The sequence below is a fragment of the Python bivittatus genome, unplaced genomic scaffold (genome assembly GCF_059951505.1).
Source record: "Python bivittatus isolate LINGU-HERP-01145 unplaced genomic scaffold, Pbiv_v1 ctg000080_np1212, whole genome shotgun sequence".
NCBI classification, from domain to species: domain Eukaryota; kingdom Metazoa; phylum Chordata; class Lepidosauria; order Squamata; family Pythonidae; genus Python; species Python bivittatus.
Genome location: NW_028277035.1, coordinates 27,950,814 through 27,963,705, shown reverse-complemented (window position 1 = coordinate 27,963,705; position 12,892 = coordinate 27,950,814).

The window sequence follows — 12,892 nt, the reverse complement described above, 5'->3', positions numbered from 1 at the left end:
CATCCATCCATCCATCCATCCATCCATCCATCCATCCATCCATCCATCCATCCATCTTCTGGCTAATGTGGAAAGTAGAATTTTCTTTTTTAGCAAGGACCCCAAGAGCCAGAAATGTTCTTGAAGCCATTAATTTGTAAGTTTCCTCTAAGGAATGTAACAGTTATTACTAATAAATCATGTGTCTATAGAGAACCAGAACAGAGGGATGGAAAGGTACCCACAAATAGTAAATGCTACAGTTGATGTAGGATTCTTCCTCCTTGTACATATTAGAGCTCTCTTTATGTGTTCCAGAAAAATAATATATAAGGGGCTATAGGGACCTGCCCCTTCACTTGTTAGAATATGTTTGTAGGACAATGTTCTGTAAAATATAAGGACAGATATGTAATATCATGGAGGGGAGTTGCAAATGTCCAGTTGAGCTGAGTGAGGAAACAGGAGGAGCTAATAGGAGTTTTCCTGGAAGTTCAATAGGAGGAAGAGAGAGAATGATAAGTTCTGTGTTCTGGGGAATTGTATGCTGAGCTGTGAGGGGTGAAAGATAATCTTCTGAACAGCTGCTGATTGAAAAGGGTGTGTACTGAGAGATTCTGATTATCCATTGTGAAATATTGGGTTCCTACTGAGTAAGCAGAGACTGTAAGAGAAATATAAGACAGCTTGGATCCAGGGAGAAGCTCACTGAGTGAGCTACCAGCAGTTTGCTTTGCAAGTTTGTTGGGAAGGTTCCTAACAAATTTTCCCTCTAAATCAAGAGATTAAACTTGGATAATGTGAGAGTCTGGGAAACTACCAAGCAGAAATAAATGCTTTATACTGAGCATGTTCTAAAGTGAAAATGAAAACAGAAATGTACAACAGTGCCCTTTACAGAACTTTGTCTTCTTTCTCCAAAAAACCTTGGAATGGGCTTGAAGCAAATTACAAGCTCATAGCAGACCTTGAAGAAAAAAAATTAAAAGTGAAGATGAGAATGTATTCATTCAGATAAAGAAATCTCTACAACAGAAGCTGTCAGCGGAAGCAACTCTCCAAGTTACAAGCATACAACAGATGAGAGAACAATCAGAAGCAAGGCAAAAAGGAGGTAGTCTGTACTGCTAAAGCTCAGAATCAGTTTTCTAATGAAATGGGTTCTGAGCATTCACAAGAAGAAAAAGATGCACTGTAGAGCAGACGGAACAGTGAACTGTATCACCATGGCCTTTGACAATCTTGGAAGAAATATCAAGGCCCTGGGGGCTCATATAGTCCACCCTTCCAGTCCATAGAAAAGAACTGGTAAGGGAGAGAATACTGCTAGTCAATGACTGGCTACCCAATATTGTCAATGGGAGAGAAGTGGTTTCTGGGATTGCGGTCCAAGGTATCTAGACATTAGATGGATTGGTTCAGACAAAGTTCAGTGAGGTTCACAGGGGTGGGGGTGGGGATGTTGCTTTAAACTGAATCCCAGGGGAGAGGTGTGTAGAAATGACAATTCTGAAATAAGAGCTTCAGATAAGAATTTTGTGCAGTACAGAAAGTGTATCTGAAATAGGACCTTTTAAACCATTCTAAGAAAAATCATAAAGTTCATGGCTATCTTGTTTATACACTACTGCTTCAAGTAAACAAGATGAATTTGAGCTCTTTGTCCAGAAAGAACAATATGATTTAATAGGCATAACAGAGGCTAGGTGATGCTGTATGATTCCCTTTACTGGAATATTAAATGATACAGTTTGTTCAAAATGAACAGAAACAATAGAAATAGAGGAGGAATTGCACTTTATGTTTTAAAACAATCTTGCTTAGAAATCCAAGTAAATTAACTTGACAATGCTAAAGGGAGCATCTGGCCTAAAGTAAATGGAGGAACATAGAATTTCCATAGAGTTTGTTGATACTCAGCTGTGTTGCTATACTGTATCTGCCATGTATCTGAATTCTTAGGATACTGGATTTGCATGTATTTTTCTTTCCTTCAATGACCCTATATTTAAATAATTAAAAATCAGCTTAAAATGCAGGTGGCATAATTTTATGTCTGTAACTGTAAGCATGAATTACCCTTTTAAAAACCCTTGTTGTAATACACTGAGCGGCACAAGAAGTTAATTTTAAGAGTGTCTGCCTCTATAGATAGACTCTTTTAAAAAGATGTTATGAAAGAGGAACAAGTTTTACCTGACAAGATTGAGACTGATCTGAAAGTAAGTGGATTTAAAAATGGCAGGCTACAAGAATGATATGGAAAAAGATGCTACTATGGACATACAAAAGAAACCGGCTGATATCTTAATAATTAAAAGGGATATAAAAATAATAACCCAAGAGAGTGACCTGGATAATTTTCCTATATTGAATATACAAAAGAGGCTTGTTAAAACTTTGAAGAATTCTGTGAGAAGGAGCAAAGAAAAAATGAAAAGAAATCAAGTTCTAGGACATTATTTGAAGGCACTAAAGATCAAGATCGTTAAAAGTAAGTAGAGGGAATATAAAGTTGGTTTATTTGATCAAGGTTAAAATAGATATGTTATTAACTCTGCTAACCCTTAATAGACTTTTTCTGATCAGGACTGAAACGACAAGCTTTAAGGATTTGATATAGATAAGAGATAGGATATGGGAAGAAGAGATCATATGTTGTATTTTAAGAGAAGGTGATAAGTTACTAAAATTGTTTATACTTGTGATGAAGGGGGACGTCATTTTTGTTCTTTTTATTTACTATATTATTTTTTTCTTTCTTTTCTATTTTTCTATTTTTTTCCTGTACTTCCTATTTTTTTTTCCTTTTCCTTTTTATAGTTTGTATTCATTTTTAACATTTTAATTGTAATTTTTTAATAAAATTACTATAAAAAAGAGTCGCCATATCTAAATTGGATGATGCAATTTCTTTGATTTGTTCCATTGCATTCCCTTGCTGGGGCTGGGGAAACACTTGATTTGTTCCATTGCATTCACTGGGGCAGGGGGATACTTTTTTATCCACCTGGATGCTTGTATCTCAGTGCTCCAGGGAGGTGTTAATGCTTCATTGTAGCATTAACTTCCAGTACTGCTTCCAGTAATCCTCCAACATCCCTGACTGCATTGCCAGTGCATGCTCATTTTTTAAATGTAGCTTTTCTTCTATTTATTTCCATCCAGATTACAGAGGGCTATTGCAGCAAATCTCAAAGCATGTGCTCTTTCCTCTTCCACTTCTGTTTACCTGCCACTTCCAATCCAGATGGGATGGAAGCATATAAAGTTATTTAGCTTGCTTGATGGTAAGATTTGTTTAGCAGATTTGCTGTTTGCTTGGGCTGCGTGGAGCCTTTCCTTTTGCAAGGGTGTTGAGAAGGAAGTCCTCTATTTGTCTACCAGCTTGTTCTACTGCAGGTGGTAAACTGTACAGCATACAGATTTCCTCCACGATCACATCTTAGAGGTAGGCAGCACCCTCTTCTGGGCTTAATCCAAAGGCTTTGGCATCATGAAGATGTTTGTGTGACAGTACAAAAGTTCTGAATGGCTGTCCCAGGACTGTTTGTCTGTCTCTGTATTGCCCCCTTCTGGATCTGTCTCACTGATTCTCTGCGCTTGTAAGTTTCTAGGCCCCTGAGATTCTCTCTCTACCATTTTACCCACTACATTTTAAAGCTATAATTGCAAATGTGTGTGTGTGTGTGTCTGTACATTTATGTCGTGGCTGGGGTTGTGTGGTTTCAGTCTGATTGCCCCCGGGTGTCATTGTGCTATGATTGTGTAATTGTTGTTTTCTTATTATTTGTTGTTGTTCTGCTGGTTTTTAATCTTGGGTTTGCCACCCAGAATCGCAATTGTGAGACAGACAGCTGTATAAATCAATATAATAAACAAACAAACAAGTAAGTATAGGCATGCAGAGTCTGTCACCAGGAAACTAGGAATCAGATCACCTCATTCAGAACCGACCCCTTCATCAGAAGCAGTACTGTGTATGCAGCGTTAGCATATGTACGAGCAGCACCAGCAAGAGCTAAGGAGAACGCCCACTCTGTCTTTTCAGAAGCCTAAAAGCTAATATCGAAATATTTCCCCATTTCTAAAAAGAGCTTACACTGCAACGGACTGTGAGATTTGGAGGCGGTGCTGTCGGACCCTCTGGCATTAAGTACCTCAGCTGCCCTGAGTGATTCTGCACAATAGCACTTTAGGCAGCTGAAGCATTTCTAATCTGCAATTAGCTTGTGTCTTCCTTTTTGTCTGGATAATTATTGATGAATAGCCCCAACGTTAATTTTTCTTCCCAAGAGGTGGAGTTGCAGGGGACGAGAGAAAGCTTTAATTACTGGCTACTTTGCATTTTTTTTCTTGATTGAATGGCAAAATAGTTCTATAAATAGCAGAAGAATGCTGCCTGAATTATAAAAATAATGAGAGGGAAGTAATTATTGAAGCTTCCTTTGTATCCTTCCTGAAAAAAAAATGCCCACCAGCCTGTCCCAGGACCTGTTTATCAACAGCAAACAAGTAGGAAATTGCCCTTTTGACATTGCCCTAATATCCCTGGTATTTTAGGACATTGTCGGAATATGGTGAGTGGTTTTCAACTTCCTCCTTGATGGTGATACTTATACTATTGTCATCAGAAAGTCTTCTTATAATGTGGTGCTACTTTGTGCTGTCCTCTTCATTGATGGCACTTTTTGGGCACTGATGTGGAGGCTTTATAGGAGGATCAGCTATAAGACTCCCTCTCTCTATTTCTCTCTCTGCTCTGCATTCTCAAGCAGACACAGAAAAGTTTGACAAATAGTTTTATTGCAGAAAATAGACAACTAAGTCTTTGTGCATACAAAGACATCACAGACTTTTGGCTGCTTTTTCCCCAGCCTTGAAGGTCTCTGCCATCTGTCTCTGTTTATGAGAAGTCTTGGACATGTGAATCAGGGGCTCCATTTCACTTGCCAATTGGGGCAAGCTAGAGGTGTTACTCCAGGGACAAGTCAGAGGCTATCCTTGCTGCATCATCAGTATCTTCTGCTATTTTGGCTCCCCTTATGCTCATAAACAAGCAGTGGTGAGAATTAACCCCTACCTGCCACCCCACCTTTACCCTTCACTTACAGTTTCCAATGGTAGAGAGGCCAGTGGACACTGCATAGGCCATTACAGCACTGCTGTTGCTAACTAAGAAGGGCAGGAAGCTCCACTCTCTTTCTCATGCTCACTCACAAGTGGCCTTACTTGGCAATGGCAATGAGTTGGGCTGCCTTTATTAATTAAACGAACTTGTGCGTGTAGCTCCATTCCTCCCTTTCTGGCATTTGTGAATGGACTTACTTGGTGGGAACAGTGGTTATCTATTATAAAGTTCACTCACAAATTCAGCATGGGGGAATAAAGAAGACATCATCAGATAAATGGAGAGGCGGTCTGTAGAAACGCACTAGTCGAGCAAGGCATCAGTCCCTGTTGGTGCTATTGGGTTGTATGGATCCCAGGAAATACCCCAATGTATGTATGAATGTTGTGTGGATCCCAGGAAATGCCCAATGCTGACACTAGGCCAATCATCCAACCAACCAACCAACCAACCAACCAACCAACCAACCAACCAACCAACCAACCAATGCTTTAGCTGTCTTTACTGAAAAGACTGATTCATACCAGCTTAAGTTTGAAGCCATGGAACTCAAAAACCTAATGATGACAGTAAGGATGCTCTTTAAAAGCAACTGAAGTAGATTGATCTTTCCAAAAGGCCCAGGCAATTGTGGAAATAGTATAATTAGTAATAGACTCTGGGCAGGCAGAAGAGTATCTGGCTGCTAATGACAGAGCCAAAAAGACACAGAACATGAAAAAATTCATGAAAAATGTCTCATCCCATTTGGGATGAGAAATAATTTCCTAAGATGTCAACATATTGGGGAAAGGAGAGAGGAAAGAAAGAGAGAGGTAGGATAAATGAAGAGGAAAAGTCAAGGCCAATGGTTGAAATTTAAGAAGAGAATAAAACCACAAGAACAAATAGATTGAAAGAACAGTAACACAGGGCCGATGAGAGATATTCACAAACAGATCTGAAATAAAAGCTGTGTCTTTCACCGCAGGACTCTAACAATATAAAACACTGAGGAATATACAAAATGTAATCCTAATATTAGAAGATGTTAATGCTATCTCTACCAAAGATATCATGTTGCACTCTAGCCTTCCAGATCAGGAAATGTCAGTTCTCCCTTGGCAAAAAAAAAAAAAAAAAATGTCTGTGGAAGAAGACATGATAGATCGGTTGGGTGATGATGGGGCATTTAATCCTTTTCAGCAGTGATGTCTCACTTATGGAATGACTTTTCTACAGTGGTTCACCTGGGGCCAACTGCTAGGTGTTAGGTGCCAGATGAAACTTGAGAGGTTTTATTTCTGGTGATTTTTTAAAATTGCCATTTATCCTGCTGCTATCCTGTTCTCAATACTCTAAGTGGTACACATGGTTTAATTTAGCTATTTAAAAAAACAAAGTTCAGTTCAGAAGTGAACAGGGACATCTCTAAAAAATTAATCTGCTTTGTAAACCTTGAAACAGGATATTAAGGCAGAATCCATAGAGATGCCTAGTAATAAGAGGAGATGTTGTAAAAACGTTTCTTATTAAGTTAATAGAAAAGGCTGAAAACCAATGGAATGCTTTTACCCTTTTGGTTCTGCTTCCTTGAGATTTTTTAAAAGCCTACCAGGTCAGAGAAAACAACAGATATCTCTCTCTCTATTTTCTGAGGGTCTTTTCCCATCACTGAGCCATAGTGATATCCATCTATCTCTGACTTGGCAGAAGCTGTTACTGCATGAAATTTGCATGAAAAATGACTCTGTTCCCAATCACTGCTGCTCATCTGACTCTCCTCCAAGAAAGTTGTTAGGGACAACACCAACACACCCTGAAGTTGCCTTTGGATGGTGTAGGGAAAAAAACAGGAAATGCTGCTTTAAAACTGGCACAGCTAAGGACAACTTATGCTGTCTCACCTAATGGTCTAGCAACCAGGTAAAAGCAACATCATAAGAACAAGATTTTTTTTTTCTTTGCTGTAGATAGGTGCAAATGGAGGCATGGCCAACAGTTGCAAGGCTAGACATTGTCAATTAGAAATACTGTAAGACCAACTGAGTGGAAGGGTACTTACTCTAAGGTGTGTATAATAAGAACATCTCCACTCCCCAGCCCCTCCAAAGCAGTTTGAAGAAGAAACTGCAATAGTCTTTTCTTCTGTTGGCTTCACAATTCAGGGAGCACAGAATTATTGCCCTTCTCTGAGTGTTGCAAAAAGTTTTCCCTCTCTCCCACTTCATGAAAAAGAGAAATAATATAGATTCCTGGCATCCTATCCCTTGAGTTACGTGCTTGATGTATGCATGTATCTTCCTTCCTTCCTTCCTTCCTTCCTTCCTTCCTTCCTTCCTTCCTTCCACCTCTGTCTCAGAGCACTTCCTATGAGGGAGAACTGCAAAGTCATCAAGCCATTCTTTCCCTTTGAAAAACCTATTAAAGTGACTGAGGCCCAAGAGCTAAAGGTATTGTGAGGGAAAAGTTCCTTCAGATGTGGAAATAGACTGCCCCAAAGATCCACAAAAGCCACAGCATTTGAAGAAAAGGCTAGTTTTATTGTGATTTCAACTATGTTACAGCTGAGGGAGAAACACATTGTTTGAGCTCCCGAACGCAGCCAACAGAAGCTCTGGGCTGAGTGTGAACCACTGCAGAGCTCTTGTGAGGTATTGCTGTATACAACAGCTGGGGACTACACTTATATGAAGACAGGTAAGGGTTCTTTGAGCAGGTATAGGACACACCTTTTCACATGCATCTCCATGTCTGTACAACAGACCACAAGTTTTAAAGAGGCCACTAGATTCTCATTTTGATGGGGGAGGGGGAGGGGGTGGGTGGGAAGAGTAATTCTTGTGTTCTGGCCTTATTTCTTCCATACACACAGTACTTCAGTTGTCCAAGAACTCGTTTTCTGGGTCGCGTAGAGATAATATACATAAATTATAGATACCAATAAGCAATGAAGGCCCCCAAAGTAAAACCAACAAGAGGGCAAGCAGGCACCGATCTCAATCCCGAAGGTCCTCCTGGGATATCCTCCCACCCCCACCCGGGGACAACACCTGCCCAGGGCGAAGGAAGGCCGGCCCGAAGGAGCTGCAAACCTCCACCCCGAGGGCCGCTTCCCTCGCTCAGCGTGCTTATGAGAGGAAAGCCAGACTGGGCTCTCTTCACGCCGCGTTATCCGCTCATCTCGCGTCTGGCACAGCCAGCCAGGACCCCAAGACAGGCTACTCCGCTCGCGCCACGCGTGGGCGGGGGAAACTGCCCAGGGCCCAGGTGAGGACGGAGAAGGCGAGAAAGCGTTGCCTGTGTCCTGCTTTGCCTTTCCGGAACTAGGCGGGTAATCAGGCGCGGGATCACAGGCTTCCCTGCGCTGGGAAGGGCCCGTTGTTCCCCGGCCTTGTCAGGAGGCCCTTCCGGCCGCCTCGCTGCCGGTCGTCTTGGGCATTCCTGGCCTGCCTGTTCAGAGGAAGCTCCCCCCGCCGCCCGGCTCCCCGGTGCTTAATCGGCCCTTTCCTGCCCTTGATGGCACCCTCAGGCAGCCGCGGCGACGGCTTCCTAAATCACTTCGAGTGGATTGGAAGCGCTGGCACTGAGGGTGGGCTTGGGGCCCCCTAATCCTGCTGAGCAGGAAGGCTTTAATAGGAAAATGTTGTTTGGCTGGAAGTTAGAAGGACAAATAAACCCAGTCCGGAGACAATCACACCATTTTATTTGCCAAATAAACAACTTTCCATCACTATCACCTCCTTGCAGAATGGTGTGGGTTTTTTTTTTTTTTTAATAGGCATTTTTTGAGAGGTGGTATGGTGATGGGAAATTTGGATGTGCATCTGGGGGCTGTGGAGAGACAGCAACGTCTTTAATTAAATTTAGTGAGCTGAATTCTTGAGGTTGATGTTATCCGGTCAGTTAGTAATCTGGTTCATGCCCCCTGCAGAAACCACAGCGCTTGCAAAGGCCCTTTTTCCACTGCACTGTTTAAAAACTGCCTCATTTTTGGAATGCTTTTTCCCCATACAGATTAGATTTGTGTCATTAATTCTTATTCCAGCACCAACTGTTGTGAGGCAATTTTTAGAAAGCAAATGAACGAATGGAACTGGATGCCATGTACCGGTTGATGAAATCTTCCTATGTTAGGGACTCTCTGAACTCAACACATTGTACCATTTAGGACAGCATTTTCTGTGCACAGGTAATAGTGCTGGTGGTAGCTTTCATTTCTAGGGGTGTATTTGTTTCTAACTAAATACCCAGCAAATTTTAAAAAGTGGTCTTTAAAAAAATGTGATATATAAATAAAAATAAGCGTACCTCAAGGACAGTTGGATGATTTCTCATTTTCTTTTTCCTAATGTAGACTGGCAAACAGGAGAATTCTGTAATTAAATTCTTCTGAACATAAGACTATTGTCTTGAAGACATTGGAAAGTTTCATGGTTGAAATATAATGAATGCATCTAATATCACGGCATTCTGAGATTTCCTTGTTGTTCACCTTCATAATCTGACAGGGATGGGGAATCTGTGGGCCATCGTGGCCTTGCTGAACAACAAATCCTTGAAGCCCAAGCCAGCCATGGCAATGGAGAGGGAAGTTGGGTGCAGTAGTTCAGCAGCATTTGGACAACCACAGGCCCCTTGCTGTAACAAATCTGCCTAGTCTAAATGGATAAGTGAGTGGAGCATCTTCAGCTAAAAGGAAGAACTAGGGTGGAAATGTGATCAGCCTTTTGAAAAGGATGATTTTGCATCATCACACTAATTCCTGCATGGACTCCCTGCTACTTGTACAGGCAATACTTTAAAGGATTTAACATTTGGTTATTGAATTGTTTGAGAATTAAGTTTATGAGAAGGGCCTTACTGGATCAGCCTAAAGAGATAAGTGTAGCATCTGGTTCCCACAATACCTAAACTTGTATTTAAAAATCCAGAAAAAGAACATGAACACTAGAGCTGCTACTGAGATGTATTGCTTCCCGTACTGGAGCTAAGTATCTTCCAGTTAAGGAAATATTACTGAATAATAGGAAGTGTGGAATTAATTTTTGTGTGTATAATGTACCAGGCCCAGCTTCTAATTCCTAATTCCATTGATAAAAACCTGAAAACTTACCGCTTGCTCTGATGAAATGATATCTTCCATTTAGCAAGCATTGTGGCTATATGTTAGTACATAAGTGCTTCTATTAATTGGCCAAGCTGCTGTGATGTCACAGAAATCTGGAAGAAAGCTTGAAGGTTATGAAAATGATGAAGGGAAGACTGGGAGCCATTCCTCATTTGCATCGAACTGTGATAAAAATATGCTCCAACAAACTTTTTTTTCTGCTATGTCTTCATGACATTGCCTACCTCTGATCTCCAGCCATACCTTAAGTTATACTTAGTCTTAAGCTATACTTAGCTGGGTTGAGGTAGCTGAGTTTAGATAGATTCCCTTTTCTCCTGCTTCACAAGACAATTCTCTACTTGCATGTTTGCTGTTGTTCAGGCTGCTCTTGAACACAGGTTTAGTGCTCTTCTGGAATAGTGCTAAACACATATCCAAGAGAAGCTCAACTATCAGCTGATATCAAAAGTCACTCTCATTTTGCTCAAAAGTTTTGTGTGTGTGTGTGTAAAGGGAGCCTGACTATCAACTGACATCACTATTCTGGAATAGGAGCAAACTCATGTTCAAAAGCAGCTTGACTATTAGCTGAGATCAATTGACAGGCTCCTTTTGAAAACACTCATGCAAAACACTTGTGCAAAACCAGAGCAAGTTCTGAAAGATGGCTAAACCCTTCTGTCTAGCCATCTGTCAAAACCTGCCTATTTCCCCAGCTCAAGCCCATATCAATGATGTTTTCAAACTGGCTGATTATGTTTGTTGGGAGGGGAGGGAAACAAACCTTGGAAAATCTCCCAATCCCTGTCTTAAATGTACCCCATACATCCATAAATAAGGACTGCAACCTTTGTGGCAGAATAGGGAGCAGTACATTTTGTCCTGATATAATTTCATGTTGGTTAATGCTGGATATCACTTCAATTCAGCTATAAGGAAGAGCCCTGAGAAGAGGCATTATATTAGTAAACATCACAGTGTAAGGACACAGGATTTGGAATGAAGGAACTGTAGAAAGAATAGGAGAAATTGAGCATCTGGAAAACATGGAGTTAGAAAAACTCTGGTATGGAAGAAGGGAGAAGATAGGCAGAAAGGACTAGTAAGAGAGTGTGAAGAAATGAGATGACTGTGGTAGGAATATTGATTTAATGGAGGTAGCATTAGGGAGTATCAAAGACCACAGTAAATATTAGATGAGTGAAAAATGAATGCAAGTACTGATCCAGACCTCTGACTCTTCCAGGGTCTTGTGGTCTTTTTACATGAGTCTTCTTAATTTTCTTACCTCTGAACAGCTGTGACTGTATGCTTCCTATCCCCTCCGAGGTCTGTCTGCAGACCAGAATGCTTGAAAAAGAAAAGCAGTTTCTTGCTTCCTGCTTCAGGGTGAAAGTATATTGTATGGGAGAAAGGTCAGGTGTAATGCAGAGAAACTGGGGACTCTGCTCCTCCTTGGAAGCTTTCTGTTTCATGTGACAAAAAGCAGAAGCTAGAGGAGATGCTCCCACTCATCCATCCCACCCCCCCATCCCCATTTCTTCAAGTCTTGCTTCTGTAGGGAAATTGGTTGATCTGAATGTTGTGTGTCATTTGGATAATGTCACATTCTCCTGATAAGGGCTACCATGTGGGGTAGCAACCATGCTGGGGGTGTCTCTGTATGGAGATTATAAAGACCATCAGCCCCTGACCTGTAAACAAAGAACCTCCTCTGATGTTGCTGCTTGCTTGGCAACTTCTATCAGCCAGAGAGACTTGTAGAATATTTTGTTAATGAGGGGAGCCCAACCAAGCAGAAGTTGGGGATTCTGTAACCTTGCTGAAAGGTTAAAATGGAATGCTCATCACAGTGAGTGTGGTATGATGTTGATTAGAAAAATGTAATTTAATTAGCATCACACTTCACTGTAGCAAAATGGTATGTGTAAATGTGTGTGTTTATATATAAATGACATACCCTCTTTTCAAAGAAAGCCATTTGTTCCATATGAGCTGTGCAGAAACAATCTGTTCAGTTTTCTTTGTATCCTGGAGGAGGAGAGGGAAGTCAAACTGTCTCTTTGAGCCACGTCCCTCTAATTTGGATGAATCCATTGGCTAGGCCTTAAGCAAGCAGTCATGCCTTCAGTGGGCCAGGTGGGCTTCTTAAGTTCTCCTTCTATTGCCACCCGGCGTATGGCTATATTTTCACTGGAGTGGCTCATAGGTCCAGTTCTGCTTCTAGGTATGTGAGATGCCTCTGTTTTCCAAAAAGGTGCTGAAGAAAGAAGCAGAAATTACGTAGCTGAAGTTTCTCTCACTGCTATGTTCCCATATTAGGAAAACTTCAAATGCTGATTTTTTCCTCTGCCATACCACTGTTAAAGCAGGGATTCCTTATCTTTAGGAAAAATAAATTCTTGGGGCTTTTGAAACTAGTTATGGAGCCTATCGTATTTTCTGGCCCAGGTGATCTTCCTCAATGACTCACGCATTGTTGTTGTGATCTGCCCAGAGTTGTGTTTAAGATGGACGGCCATAGAAATCTTTTAAATAAACAAAATGCAGTATTAACTGCATACACAAAACCGTGATTGGAGATCTTATGCAACAATACCAGCTTCTCATGATCTTGTGAAATTTTGACACTTTAAAATTCTTATTTTATTGAGGGACTGGTAGATTCTCTAGTATCCACAGGCACCACA